Source organism: Colius striatus, chromosome W (assembly GCF_028858725.1).
Source record: "Colius striatus isolate bColStr4 chromosome W, bColStr4.1.hap1, whole genome shotgun sequence".
Classification (NCBI taxonomy): domain Eukaryota; kingdom Metazoa; phylum Chordata; class Aves; order Coliiformes; family Coliidae; genus Colius; species Colius striatus.
This window is the reverse complement of record NC_084789.1, coordinates 794,824-811,033: the sequence shown is the minus strand read 5'-3', so window position 1 is coordinate 811,033 and position 16,210 is coordinate 794,824.

Sequence of the window (16,210 nt, the reverse complement as noted above, 5' to 3'; positions counted from 1 at the left end):
GCCTAAGGGCTACTGCCTGAGCAATTTCTTGTTTTATCTGTTGAGAGCGTTGTTCTTGTTCAGGTCCCCATTTAAAGTCATTTTTCTTCTGGGTGACTTGATAGAGAGGATTTACTATCGTACTGTAGTTGAGAATATGCATCCTCCAAAAACCCACAGTGCCTAAGAAAGCCTGGGTTTCTTCCTTACTGGTTGGTGGAGACATTGCATTAATCTTGATGACAATATCCATAGGGATATGCTGACGACCATCTTGCCATTTTATTCCTAAGAATTGAATCTCCTGTGCAGGCCCTTTGACTTTGCTTTGTTTTATAACAAAGCTGGCATTCAGGAGGATTTTAACTATTTTCTTTCCTTTTACAAGAACTTCTTTTGCTGAATTGCCCCACACAAAAATGCCATCGATATATTGTAGGTGTTCGGGGGCTGCACCCTTTTCCAGCGTAGCCTGGATCAGTCCATGGCAAATGGTAGGGTTATGCTTCCATCCCTGGGGCAATCGGTTCCAAGTGTACTGAATGCTTTTCCAGGTGAAGGCAAACTGGGACCTGCACTCGGCTGCCAATGGAATTGAAAAGAATGCATTAGCAATGTTGATGGTAGCGTACCATCTGGCTGCCTTGGACTCCAGTTCATATTGGAGTTCCAGCATGTCCAGCACAGCAGCACTCAGCAGCTGCGTGACTTCATTCAGGCTATGATAGTCTACTGTCAGTCTCCACTCTCCACTAGACTTTCGTACTGGCCATATGGGGCTGTTAAAGGGTGATTGAGTTCTGCTGATCACCCCTTGGCTCTCCAATTGATGAATCAGTTTGTAGATTGGAAACAGAGAGTCATGGTTAGTCCAATATTGCCACCGGTGCACTGTTGTGGTTGTGACTGGCACCTGTTGCTCTTCAACTCTCAGCAACCCCACAGAAGATGGGTCCTCCGAGAGACCGGGCAGACTGGACAGTTGTTCAGTTTCTTCTGTCTCCAAGGTAGCCACACCAAAAGCCTTTTGGGTCCTTGAAATACCCTCTCTTCAGGTTAATCTATTCCCAAGATGCATGGAGCTTCTGGGCCTGTCACAGTGGGGTGCTTTTGCCATCTATTTCCTGTCACTCACCTATGCTTCCACCACAGTGAACTGTTGGGATCCTCTTGTCACTCCGGATATAGAAATTTGTTCATATCCTTTATAACTTGATGGGAACAAAGTGCATTGAGCTCCAGTATCCACAAGAGCCTTGTACTCTTTTGGATCTGATGCTCCGGGCCATCAGATCCACACAGACCAATAGATCCTATTGTCCCTGTCCTCCCCCTGGCTGGAGGCAGGGCCCCTCTAATATTGATTGTTATATTGTGGTAGTTTGAGCCTGGCTGGATGCCAGGTGCCCACCACACCGCTTTATCCCTCACCTCCTCAGCAAGCCAAGGAAGGGGAGAAAGTAAGATGGGAGTCTCGTGGGTTGAGATAAAAGCAGTTTAATAAAGAAACAGCAAAGCCCTGTGCGCGGGAAGCAAAGCAAAAGCAGATAAAGCTGTTACTCTCTACTTCCCATCAGCAGCGATGTCCGGCCACCTCCCGAGAAGCAGGGCTTCAGTATGCGTAGTGGTTGCTTTGGGAAGGCCAGAAATGAATCTCGCCTCCCCTTCCTGCTCCTCTCCCCCAGTTTATATTACTGAGCTGATGTCATATGATATGGAATATCTCCTTGGTCAGCCTGAGTCAGCTGTCCTGGCCATAGTCCCTCCCAAGATCATGCCCACCCACAGCTATTGGTGAAGGTGGGGGAAGGAATGCTGGAGGGACAGCCCTGATGCTGTGCAAGCGGTAGTCATAATATTGATATCAACAGTAAGCACAGCACTGCAGGAGCTGCTGTGGAAAATCACTACCATCCCAGACCCACTACATATATGTATCACACACTGTCTGTGGGAAGGAACTAGAGGTCCTTTTGAGAGGATCAGAAGCAAGATTAAGCACCAGATCTCTGTCGAGCTGCTCACTGGAGACTGGGGCAGCATTTTTCAATGAGGAGTCCCTTTTTGTTTTCACTTGGAGTTCCCGGACTCTTGTCTCTAGGGCCACAGTAGGTTTTCCATCCCACCTCCTCATGTCCTCTCCATTACTGTGTAGATAGAATCACGGGTATCCCCAGTATGTGTACCCACTGTATCTCCTTTCTCGACCAGAAGAATGCTTGTTCCTAATAACGGGGACATGGGCCCACACAGGTGGAGAGAAGGAGGTATGTGGGTTATGTATGAATAGGACTTAGTAGAGCTTATAGGGTGTTAGTAATTATATAGATATATATAAGTAATAAAGTTGGTTTTGGCCGTTAGGCTTGTTGTGTCAGTATGGAGAAGTGCCGAGGGTGGTGGAGAATTGCAACATGCAGAAGTAAGCACAAAAGAACAGGATCTTGTGACCCTGCTAAGTAAACTTTGAAACTTATCTAGTTTTTCAACACAATAACCTCTTGGCAGGGTCGTATGTTCTTTATTAGCCTATCAGGAGCTCAGCTTTTGTAATATGTATGAGATGATTAGTTGATTGTTCCAATCAGCATGTGACTCGTTGGCCTTCTGAATATATAAATATGTTGCCTGTATTCAATAAAGTGGACACTTTGCTTGCATCAAGTTGCGTCTCCGTCTCTCAATCGCGGCAAATGGTGACCCCGACGTGATCTTTTGTGAAGAGTCCGTCGGAGACAGATAATCACCTATCTGGTGGCGTGCTGCGAGTCCCGCAGAACTGAAGGAGCTACTGAAACGAAGCAGGAAAAGCCGGCTAATCACCCCCGTCTGGAACGAGAGGTGAGCTGCGGGAAACTGAAAAATGGGGAATCAGACTAGTTCTCCTGAAAGAGACGTTTATGAACTAATGGAAGCTTTGCTTGAAAAGCATGGAAAAAAGACCCTTTCGGGTCAGGATCTTAAGTTGATCCTTAAATGGGTCCAGGTTAAGATCCCCACGGTTACTGCCTCTTCAATTTTTACTCAGGAACTTTGGGATGATGTGGGGGTAAAAATATGGGATGCAGCTACTTCTGGAAATGAGGAGGCTCAACGAATGCTTCCACGGTGGAGATCGATTTATGAGACGGTAAAAGCGCAGGAGCAAAGCCAGGGAGACTTAGAGGGGGGAACGCAGCCCTCAGCACCACCACTTCCCGCTGTTTCGTCACCCCCCCCGTTAGCCTGTGCTGCAGGTTACCCACCAGAGGATGATCCTTTTGATCCGGGACCCATTGACCCTGAAAAAGAGCCTGATCTTTTCCCTCCTGGCCCCCATGATGTTTGGGGAGAGATTAAGCGCCAAGCGCTGAAGGAAGGGGAACTAGAAATAGCAAAAACCATAGTGGCTCCTGTAATCTATAAAGGAAGGGGGGGGGGCGGCTCAATGGGAATCGCTATCTTTCTCAGTGATTAAGGAATTGCGTCGTACGGTTACTGAGCACGGACTGTCCTCTCCTTATTTTGCGAGTCTTTTGTCTTCTGTATTCGATACATATGTCATGACCCCGCATGATTTAAAATCTCTTGTGCGATTGTTGTTAACCCCGGCTCAATATACAATGTGGGAATCTCAATGGAGGTCAGGGCTACAAACAATTTTATTGGGGTATGCGGGGCACGCTAATGCCGCTTTAGCAGCTTTAACTATGGAACATCTTACTGGGACAGGGCAACACGTGAATGGACGTCCCATACCGGGAAACCGGCAGCTGAACGCGAATCCGCGGCGCGTGCAGACACAAATTCCGCGACCGGCCCCCGTGCCCCTCCGTACGCGGGGGGGGGGCAGGAAACCGGAGGGTTTCTGACCTCTGCCCAGCAACCACAGGGAGCGCCGGCTTGGACCTGGCAACCTCCCACACAGTAACTTTACTTGATTCCTCTGTTCACCTGTTATCTACTGAAGTTACTGGCCCTTTACCACCACAGACTCAAGCATTATTAATAGGGAGGTCGTCTGCTACCCTGTCGGGTCTTTTTGTATTGCCAGGAGTAATTGATTCTGATAGTGAATCGGAAATTAAAGTCATGGCTTGGACTCCGTTTCCACCTTGTACCATACCAAAAGATAGTAAAATGGCACAATTGATTTTAATCCCTAAAGTAACTAGCCTCCAGTCTGATGGCCAACCGAAACAAAGACAGGGAGCTTTTGGCTCTACAGGAGTGCCTGAGATTTTATGGGTCCAATCTATCACCCAGAAGCGCCCCATGTGCCGCTGTACTTTAGTTCGCGGGGATCACCGAGTGGTTTTAAGTGGAATCATTGATACAGGGGCAGATGTTACAGTTATTTCCCAAGCTAAGTGGCCCCCACAATGGCCACTGGCAAATGTTTCTCAGGCGCTGGCTGGGATAGGAACTAGCCGACAAAGCTCTGATTTGATTCAGATTCAGGATTCGAACGGTCAAACAGCTTCTGTTAAACCATTTGTTTTACCTGTCCCTATGGTTTTATGGGGACGCGACGTGTTATCTCAATGGGGAATGTTTATTCAAACTACCCAAAAGCCTTTTTAGGTGGGGCCATTGCAGGGCGTGAAACCCTAAAATTAACTTGGAAGACTAATTCTTCTATTTGGGTCGATCAATGGCCCCTACCTATAGAAAAACTTCACGCCCTCCAAGAGTTGGTTGCAGAACAGCTCTCTGAGGGGCATATTGTTCCCTCTACAAGTCCCTGGAATTCGCCAATTTTTGTTATCCGAAAACAGACTGGCAAGTGGCGCTTGCTCCATGACTTGAGAAAAATTAATGATGCTATGGAGAACATGGGAGCCCTACAACCCGGGCTACCATCACCAACCATGATTCCTCGTGATTGGCATTTAACTGTTATTGATCTTAAAGATTGTTTTTTTAATATCCCACTGCATCCAGACGATGCCCCTAAATTTGCTTTTTCAGTCCCTAGCATCAATATGCAAGCCCCTTTGCAGAGATACCACTGGGTTGTGCTGCCACAAGGAATGAAAAACAGCCCCACAATATGTCAATGGTTTGTAGCGAAAATACTTAGCCCCGTTAGGGTTGCAATACCTAAAGTGTTGATATATCATTACATGGATGACATTCTAGTGGCAGCTCAGCGCCAAGAAGTCATGGAGGAGGCCGTAGCCCTTGTCATGGCTGCTGTAAAATCAGCAGACCTCTGTATCGCACCAGAGAAAGTACAAAAATTACCACCTTGGAAATATCTAGGATGGCGTATTAGAGCTCAGACTATTGTTCCACAACCTTTACAAATACGTGCTAATGTAAAAAACTTGCATGACGTACAGAAGCTGTTGGGAACAATTAACTGGGTGCGGCCTTTACTTGGTATTACAAATGCAGATTTGAATCCATTGTTCCAAATGCTTAGAGGAGATACAAACTTGTGCCCCCCAGGGAGCCTTGACAATGCGGCTATGAATGCGTTACAAAAGGTTGCCACAGCAATTACCAGCAGACAAGCGCAGCGGTATGCACCTGAGTTGCCTTTTCAACTCATCATTCTAAACCCTGTGCAGCAGCCTCATGCGTTAATCTTCCAGTGGGACGACCAGAAACCGGACCCTTTATTGGTTATTGAGTGGGTTTTTTTACCCAATCAAGCAATAAAAACTATCTCGACACAGCATGAAATGTTTGCATCCCTTGTCATCAAGGCCCGGCAGAGACTGTTGACTCTGGCAGGGACAGATTTTACCCTTATTTGTTTGCCAGTGACAGCAGTTTATTTGCAATGGTTATTGCAACAATCGGATGCTTTGGGGACAGCTTTAGTCAAATATGCAGGTCAACTTACCTCGCATCCACCTTCTCATAAACTGTTACACGCTGATTTTCACCTGTTGCCGATGCCAAAAAGAAGTGATCAGCCTCTGCAGGCCTTTACTGTTTTTACAGATGGATCGGGAAAAACCCACAGGTCTGTCATTCTTTGGTGGGATGATAAGTCTGGACGTTGGGACTCTGATGTAGAAACTGTACAGGGTTCTCCTCAAATAACAGAATTGTCGGCCGTGGTTCGTGCCTTTCGGAAATGGTCTATTCCTCTCAATGTAGTCACTGACTCTGCTTATGTTGCAGGAATTGTTCAACGAGCAGAAGCCTCGGTACTCCGTGATGTTTCTCATGTCGCTTTATTTATTTTGTTACAAGAACTTATCTTTCTTTTAAACTCTCGCCATCATCCTTATTTTATTATGCATGTTAGGTCCCATACCTCCTTACCTGGGTTTATTGCAGAAGGAAACCGACAGGCTGATGTGCTTACGTTACCCGTACAGGTGTTACCTGACCGTTTAGCACAAGCTCGACTTAGCCATTCTTTTTTTCACCAAAATGCCGGAGAAAAGACACGAGATGTACGCAAACATCTAATGCGTGCTTTTGCCACCCTGGGAGTGCCCTCCCAGATAAAAACAGACAATGGTCCTGCATATATCTCTAAATCTTTAACTGACTTTTTTGTATCCTGGGGAGTTTCACATACCACTGGCATTCCTCACTCCCCCACGGGTCAAGCTCTGATAGAGCGTTCCCATCAAACCCTCAAGCGGCTATTACAAAAACAAAAAGGGGGAGTAGGAACTGACACACCAGAAGAGAGATTACAGAAAGTGTAAGAAACTATGAATTAAGGTATTGTTTATTGAGATTTATGTTAAGCTCAATGTAAAAGGTCAGACAACAAAAGACAGGAAAATTGCATATGCAAACAGCTGCCAGACATCACTTGTGTGTAGCTGCCTTTACATACCAATACCACCTATGCAAGCAAAAGAGATACTGCTCAAAGATAACTACAGGATGTTCTGAGGAACAAAAGAGGAAGACTCCTCACTCAACAACCACAGGAAGGCAGAAAACGACCCCCTTCACAGCAACTAAAGAATGCGCAGAGTACCTACAGTGCTTCACGGCCACGGACTAAAATGTATAAAAAAGGGACTGTTTGAACTGATCAGTACGGCAGTTGGCGGAGCGCAGACTCCCCTGTCGTCCAGCGCTGTCTTTGCTCATATTCTACTTGCTACAATTAATAAAATTATAATTGGATTATGATCCGTTGTGGTCTCAATTTATGACAATTTCTTGGTGCCGTGACTCGGATAAGGAACGGTGAGCTTCAGTCCTCCGGGGAGGCGCCCCGCGGCAATCCGCGGCCCCGCGACTGACAGCCTACCTCAACCTTACCGACGAACCTAAATTCTAGAATAATGAGCAAAGGGGAAACCGGTAAAATCCCATAAAAATTCTGTGCACGGGAGTCCGGACGAAGACGCAGGGACGCGTAAGTATATTGCGAAAATTGGTTCGCGGGTTATCCGTTCGGGCGGGATTGGGTATCCTGGATTATAACGAATGAGAGGTTCGATATACTGAACCAAGCGAGTGTGGACCTTTAAGTACTGCGTTTCCCATCTCCCGCGAGGGACTGGGCCAGGAACAAGGGGAGTGAGTGAGTGTGTGTTTGTGGATAATCCAGAAGATGGGGGCGAAGGGCAGCAAGCCTTCGACACCCATGGGAAGGGTACCTGCTGTACCTAAGAATACCTCTCTGGCATATATCTTAGATAATTGGAGATATTTCCCTGGAACCTTAGGGAAAGATAAGCAAAAAAAATGATAGAATACTGTACTAAGATATGGGGAGGGAAGAAGATTTCTGAAAATGCCTTTTGGCTAGTCTGCGGGCCAGAAGAAGATTGGATAAGACAACAATTAAATCTCTGGGTTAATAATAAAAAACCCCTTAACCCGGAAGAAAGTCAATATGCGGAAGTGTGGCTAAAAAGACCGGGAGCTAGACTTTACCTCCTGCTCCCACAGCCCCTCCAAAGGTCCTCAGGGCGTCCACTCCCCCACCGGAGTTGGCAACATGCCCAGGGACCTAAAGCAAATATTAAATGGCCACTCCAAGGCCAGAATATCAATAAAGCATTTAATGAAATGCAAAAGAAAAATGAGAGCCCTACTGAGTGGTTAGAACAACTGAGGAAAGCCCTTCAGCTGTATTCCAGGGTAAATCCTGACGAAGGGCAAGCACTCCTCAAAACTCAGTTTGCAGCAAAATCATGGGAAGATATCAGAAAGAAGATTGAAAAGTTAGAAGACTGGCAAGTGAGAGGGTTGGATGAATTATTGAGGGAAGCCCAGAAAGTCTATGTAAGGCGAGAGGAGGAGAGCAGCAAGCGGCAAGTGAAAAGGATGGTAGCAGCGGTCAGAGAGGATCGTAAAAGACAAACTGCTGCTGGAACGAAACAAGGGAATGTAGTAGTAAAGAAGGAACAGAGATGTTGTTTTTATTGTGGAAAGAAGGGACATATAAAGAGGAATTGCAGAGAAAGGATTAGGGATGAGGAAATATCGAAAGCGGAATAGGAGAGTCAGGGGCTCTATATTTTAGGGGACCAGAGTCATCATGAGCCCTTGATAAAATTAAAAATAGGTCCCCATAAACAAGAGTTCACCTTTTTAGTAGACACTGGGGCTGAGAAATCGACTATTAGACAAATACCTGAGGGATGTAAAGTTTCCCCTGAAAAAGTACAAGTAATTGGGGCAAAAGGAGAACCCTTTAAAGTAAGTAAAATCAAAAAAAAATGTGGTATTCGAAACTGAAAATAAATTTGGAATGGGTGAACTCTTGCTCGTCCCTGAAGCAGAATTTAATCTGCTAGGACGAGATTTAATTGTTGAATTGCAATTAGAAATTAAAGTAAAAAATCAAGAGCTAACAGTGTCTGCTTATCCTTTGACCATGGATGATCAAAAACAAATTAACCCCTATGTCTGGTACTCTCCGGACACAATTAGTAGATTGGAAATCCCACCGATTAAAATCCAAATTTCTGAACCCCACATACCTGTGAGGGTAAAGCAATATCCCATATCCCTAGAAGGACGGAGAGGATTAAAACCAGAAATTGATCGATTATTAGCACAAGGAATCTTAGAGCCTTGTATGTCACCCTTTAACACCCCCATTCTGCCTGTAAAGAAACCTAATGGGAAATATCGGCTCTTACATGATTTAAGGGAAATAAACAAAAGAACTATCACCCGGTTCCCTGTAGTAGCAAATCCATATACATTGCTAAGCAAGCTAGGACCCCATAACTCCTGGTATAGTGTGGTTGATTCAAAGGATGCCTTTTGGGCCTGTCCACTGGCAGAAGAATGCCGTGATTATTTTGCCTTTGAATGGGAAGACATAGAAACAGGCCGTAGACAGCAATTGAGATGGACCGTGCTCCCCCAAGGGTTCACTGAGTCTCCTAATCTGTTTGGACAGGCCCTGGAAGAGCTCTTAAAGGAATACCAGGTAAAAACAGGAAACGTGCTGTTACAATATGTAGATGATCTGCTCATAGCAGGGAATAATAAGGAAGATGTAAGAAAAGAAAGCATTCGACTCCTAAACTTTCTTGCACAAAAGGGACTACGGGTATCACGAGAAAAGTTACAATTTGTGGAGGAAAAAGTGAAATATTTGGGACATTATTTGTTTAACGGAAAAAAGATACTGGATCCAGAGCGCATTAAAGGAATTCTGGAATTACCTATGCCTGTTACTAAGAGACAAATTCAACAGGCATTAGGGCTATTTGGGTATTGTAGGCAATGGATAGAGAACTATAGCTTTAAAGTTAAATTCTTATATGAACAACTGTCTAAAGACAGAATACCTAAATGGACCCCTCAGGATCAAGAGCAGTTTGCCAGCCTCAAAAGGGAGCTAAGTCAAGCACCGGTTTTAAGCCTACCAGATTTAAAGCGGCCGTTCCATTTATTTGTTAACATACATGAAGGAACAGCATTCGGAGTATTAACTCAGGAATGGGCCGGACAAAAGAAACCGGTGGCATACCTATCAAAGCTGTTAGACCCTGTGAGCAGGGGTTGGCCGAGCTGCTTACAAATCATTGTTGCTGCTGCCTTATTACTTGAGGAAACAAATCGCATTACCTTTAATGGAGAAGTTGTCCTATATGCGCCTCATAACATCAGGGGAGTGTTACAACAAAAAGCAGAGAAATGGCTTACAGATAGCCGATTATTAAAGTATGAGGGGATACTTATAGAATCCCCTAAACTATCTTTGAAAACTATTGGAGCGGTTAACCCTGCGGAATTTTTGTACCCAGGAGAAGGTAATGAACTATTGCACAATTGTTTTCAAACAATTGAACAGCAAACACGCATTAGGCCAGACTTAGAAGATGAAGAACTACAATATGGAGAAGTATTATTTATAGATGGGTCATCACGAATAGTGGAAGGTAAACGATTGTCCGGATATGCCATCATTAAGTTGGAAAAAGGAGAATTTAAGACAATAGAATCAGGCCCCCTGAGTGCCAGCTGGTCGGCTCAAGCCTGTGAGCTGTATGCATTGTGGAAAGCGTTAGTGTCACTGAAGGAAAAGGATGGAACTATATATACAGACTCACGCTATGCGTTCGGAGTAGTACACACTTTTGGAAAAATATGGGAGGAAAGAGGATTTGTTAACTCACAGGGAAAAGAATTGATACACCCGGAATTGATTCGACAAGTTCTGGGGGCATTGAAAATGCCAAATAAAATAGCAGTTGTACATATAAAGGGACACCAGCGAGATACAAATTATCAGGTTAGGGGAAATAATGCAGCTGATACAGAAGCAAAACGAGTGGCAGGCAATTATAATACGATTTTGACTATGCAACAAGTACTTGTTAGTAAAAATTTGAGTTTTGAACCTGTAGAAAAGGAAAAACTAGAACAAATGGGAGCTAAGGAACAGGATGGCAAGTATATATTGCCAGATGGGAGAGAAGTCTTGCCAAAGGGCATAGCACTTGAAATATTTTCAAAAATACACAATAAAACACACTGGGGAACCCAGGCGTTAGTTGATCATTTCAATCGACAATTTGCATGTATAGGTGTATATAACATAGCAAAAACGGTCACAGCAGCCTGCGAGATCTGTCAAAGGGTTAATCGAAACAACATGAGACGAAAACCTCTTGGAGGACGTTCCCCAACATATAGACCCTTCTCACATATACAAATGGATTTTACTGAACTACCTAGGGTAGGGCGTTATAAATATTTATTAGTAATGGTGGATCATTTAACACATTATGTTGAGGCTTTTCCTACCTCCAAGGCAACTGCTAACCAAGTTACTAAGATATTACTTGAACACATTACACCTCGATATGGAGTACCTGATGTAATTGATTCGGACAGAGGAACACACTTCGTGTCAAAAATTGTTAGGGATCTAACAGAAAACTTGGGTATTAAGTGGGAATACCATACACCATGGCATCCACAAAGTTCGGGAAAGGTTGAAAGGATGAACGGAGAAATCAAAACTACCTTGACTAAAATTAATGATAGAAACCAAATTATCATGGATTAAGTGCCTACCTATGGCACTATTAATTCTCAGAACTAGGCCCCGAGCAGATATAGGAATATCAGCGTTTGAAATGGTGTATGGAATGTCCTATAGGATTGAAAGTCCACAAACAAATGTTTTAATTCGAGATCGTGTGATTAATGAATATGTTTCACAATTAGCAGAGCATCGTAACAAGCTTTGGGAACGTGGACTGATTGTACAGCGACCCCCGTTGGATTTAAAAATTCACAATGTTAAACCTGGAGATTGGATATTGATTAAAGTGTGGAAGGAAGAAACTCTAAAGCCCAATTGGGAGGGACCTTATCTTGTTTTGCTTACAACAGAAACAGCTGTCCGGACTGCTGAGCGTGGATGGACTCATGCCAGTCATATTAAAGGCCCGGTAACAAGACCCCACTGGAAAGTAATCAGTACTCCAGGTGACACCAAGATAACCCTGAAAAGATAACGTAATGACAGAGACTTTATTTGATTATTTTGTTGTGTTACCTTTTGGTATAAAGTGTGTATTGTTGTTTACATTTGCAATAATTATTTCTTTGTTTATCTATTATATATGGAAGCGTACAAAGTGTGCTGAAGTAAATTACTAAACTTATGCAACTATAAAATATTGAATATAGAGGATATACTGATGTAAATAATATATGCACTCAGAGTATATGAATTGGGCTTAATGATTTGAATTATAATCTTTGAACTGTAATCGTTATCCATTTACTTGTTTTAGGAGTAAGGTATGCCAGGATAAATGGTGGACCCACTGTGAATGTGAACACCCTCCAATAGGAGTTTGTACACAGTGTTAATGAATCCAAAGAACTCTCACTGAGTGGAAATTAAAACAATTAAAGAAATTACTCAAAAATCCCATGAGTGGTGGGAAATCTTTGCCAAAGGAATAAACTCTCAATATTATTGTTACCATTTCAACGAATCAGTCCCCTTTGTAGCTGAAATCCTAGCTATAAAGTGCAGAAGGGAAGTGCTAACTGTGTCTTGCTTTGTCCCATTAGTTAAAGCTGCGAAGTGGGAAGCCTATGTAAACAGGCAGAAAGCCCAAAACAGCTGTTCTCCTGAAGAGTTCCCTTGCTGCCGAGAAGATGGTACACCCCGTGGCTCGAAGCAACCGAGTCGACGGGCGAGGCAGAGGAGGAACAAACTGTGGAGAAAAGAACCAGAACAGTGGGACGCAAAAGCAGCAATGGTCAAACTTCCCCAGGACTGGTAAAAACATACTTAAATTAGCAAAATTGATAAATACCCTTTATCTTGGTATACCGTTAGTGTTGTTCTTAGTAATAATCCAAGTAAATGGAAACCCTCATGAACCGATGCTCTGGAAAATATATAATCTGGAAGAGAGTAAGATCATACAAAATCTAAGCGCTTTGGGAGGAAATTGGAATTTTACTGTACATTTATTTTCACTAATACCTTTTGAAATGGGTTGTCGAGGGACTATATGTGACACCCCTGATAGACAAATAGCTAGAAAACAAGCACAATGCAAGGCATGGTTCGTATGCCCAGCATCAAACCCTGGAAAAAGTTATTGTAACTACCCTGGGCATTATTACTGTGGTTATTGGGGATGTGAAACCATAGCTTCAGACTGGGAAACCGGCTCAGATAAGAATTTAGAAATCACTTGGGGACCCCCTGGATGTAATAAACCTAAACATGAATATAACGGAGGAGTATACGGGGATTGTGGACCCCCGAAAACGTGTTGGAGACTAGAAATAAAAGTTAAAGATCCCCAAGATGACACATGGTTAACTGGCCGTATCTGGGGAATTAGATATTGGGAACCAGGAACAGATGGGGGAAGTTTCTTTAGGATAACCAAAGAAAAGCTTCCTCATGACCCTTTGCCAGTAGGACCAAATCTGGCCCTGAATCCACTCACTTTCTCTGAAGAAAAGGTTGCCCCCATAAGCGTTGCAACCACTTCTCTAAACTCTTTTTTGGAAACAACTATGACACGGTGACTGAATTTTCCTTATCCAGGGATGCAGGATTGTCAGAATCCAAGGACCCCTTATGGGACCTAATGGAAGCCTCTTATCGTGCCCTTAATGAAAGCAAACCAAATTTAACTAAGGAATGTTGGTTATGTTATAATGTCAGACCACCGTATTTTGAAGCAATTGGAAAACCAGGTAGGATTCAATGGTCTAATGGTTCAAACCCACGAGAATGTCCATGGGATGACCAGAGGAACCATACGCAAGGGATTACTATTCAATTCATAACAGGTCAAGGAAAATGTATAGGTACAGTGCCCGAAAAGTATCAGCCTCTGTGCAACCAAACAGTCACTAACACCAATATAGAGACACAAGGATCAAAATGACAAATGGGCTATCCCAACACCAGGAGCTAAATGGGTTTGTTCAGACATCGGAGTAACACCTTGTCTATCCCTAAATGTGTTTAATCAATCTCAGTTTTGCGTACAGGTGATTATAGTTCCTCGTCTGATCTATCACACTTCTGAGGAGGTGCTACGCCACTTTGAAGGAGACCTGAACAGACAAAAACGAGAGCCAATTGCAGTAGTAACCTTAGCTACACTGCTGATAGCTGGCGGAGTTGGAGCAGGTACAGGTATAGTTTCCCTAGTAAAAGGTCAGGAATTACAAAGTTTGCAAATGGCTGTAGATGAGGATTTAGCAAAAAATAGAACAATCTATTCAAAGTTTAGCCACCTCAGTAAAGTCTTTATCAGAAGTAATGTTGCAAAACAGAAGAGGATTAGACCTATTGTTCTTAAAGGAAGGAGGGCTATGTGTAGCTCTCAATGAAGAATGCTGTTCTTTTGCTGACCATACGGGAGTCGTCCAAGACACAATGTCTGAACTTCGGAAAAGGACCGTTTATTATGTTGATCCTGGGGCTTATATTTGGACCATGCATATTACGCTATATTTTACATTTTGTTAAGGAGTGGTTTGACATAGCTAAACTACTCATTCTAACTACGAGAGCTGAGACAAATTATATACTAATGAAGATGAAGATGACGAGAATTACTGTGAATGTGATATGCCACGTGAAAACTATGATTGTAACTGTAAGGGATTGTATTGCGAGTGTTATGATAAGTGTCGAAATTGTGGAAAAAGGTTTACCTGCAGTGCCGAAAATGAAAATAGCGTCTAATAAACAATAATAGGATAAAAGAAAAAGGGGGGATTGTAAGAAACTATGAATTAAGGTATTGTTTATTGAGATTTATGTTAAGCTCAATGTAAAAGGTCAGACAACAAAAGACAGGAAAATTGCATATGCAAACAGCTGCCAGACATCACTTGTGTGTAGCTGCCTTTACATACCAATACCACCTATGCAAGCAAAAGAGATACTGCTCAAAGATAACTACAGGATGTTCTGAGGAACAAAAGAGGAAGACTCCTCACTCAACAACCACAGGAAGGCAGAAAACGACCCCCTTCACAGCAACTAAAGAATGCGCAGAGTACCTACAGTGCTTCACGGCCACGGACTAAAATGTATAAAAAAGGGACTGTTTGAACTGATCAGTACGGCAGTTGGCGGAGCGCAGACTCCCCTGTCGTCCAGCGCTGTCTTTGCTCATATTCTACTTGCTACAATTAATAAAATTATAATTGGATTATGATCCGTTGTGGTCTCAATTTATGACAGAAAGCCTTATATGTTTTTAATTTTTTGAATTGTTCTTTGTTAGATAACAATCCCCCGGTAGTTCGACATTTTAGCACAAACAATCTCTTTGAGCCCAGGGTGAAACCGCCAGTTTTGGTTCGAGATCCAGAATCAGGTAAGATAATGGGACCCTATCCCCTTATTACGTGGGGCAGAGGTTATGCTTGTGTCTCCACAGAAAGAGGTCCTCGTTGGATTCCAGCAAAGAGTGTGAGACCCTTTAGAGAGACATTGCAGCAGCTGTCAGCCAACGACACCCTGGAACCTGTGAACGAAGATGAGAATACTGCTCCTGAATGACATCAATCCCAGAAATCAATAAGCGGGAACTCTAGTGTCCCCATTGTGGACTGTGTAACTTTTGGATTTTTAGCTGTAGACATGGATGCCAGGAATTTGAAGGAATGTGTTGTATGAATCTGTCTGATCATTCTGTGAGTATTCATAAGCAAATTGCAGAATTGCGAGACAGAATTCACAATGTACATGAGGGAGTGGATGGATTTGATGGATGGTTAGCATCTTGGGGAATTACGGGATGGTTAAAAGACTTGTTTAAACAAGGAGTTTTGATTCTTTTAATAGTTTGTATATTGTTAGTAATAATGCCATGTATTTTGCAGTGTTTGCAAAAATCTATAGCTACCTCTGTTAATAGGATTCTTTTTGTACGACGGCAAGACCTGGAAAAAAAAAAAAAAAAAAAAAAAAAAAACTTCTAGTACGGAAGAGCTAGTGAAACGAGACGTCCTCGAGCTAGTCGGACGCAAACCTTGGGAAGCGGATGTTGCTTAAAAACAAAAAGGGGGAGATGTGGGTTATGTATGAATAGGACTTAGTAGAGCTTATAGGGTGTTAGTAATTATATAGATATATATAAGTAATAAAGTTGGTTTTGGCCGTTAGACTTGTTGTGTCAGTATGGAGAAGTGCCGAGGGTGGTGGAGAATTGCAACATGCAGAAGTAAGCACAAAAGAACAGGATCTTGTGACCCTGCTAAGTAAACTTTGAAACTTATCTAGTTTTGCAACACAATAACCTCTTGGCAGGGTCGTATGTTCTTTATTAGCCTATCAGGAGCT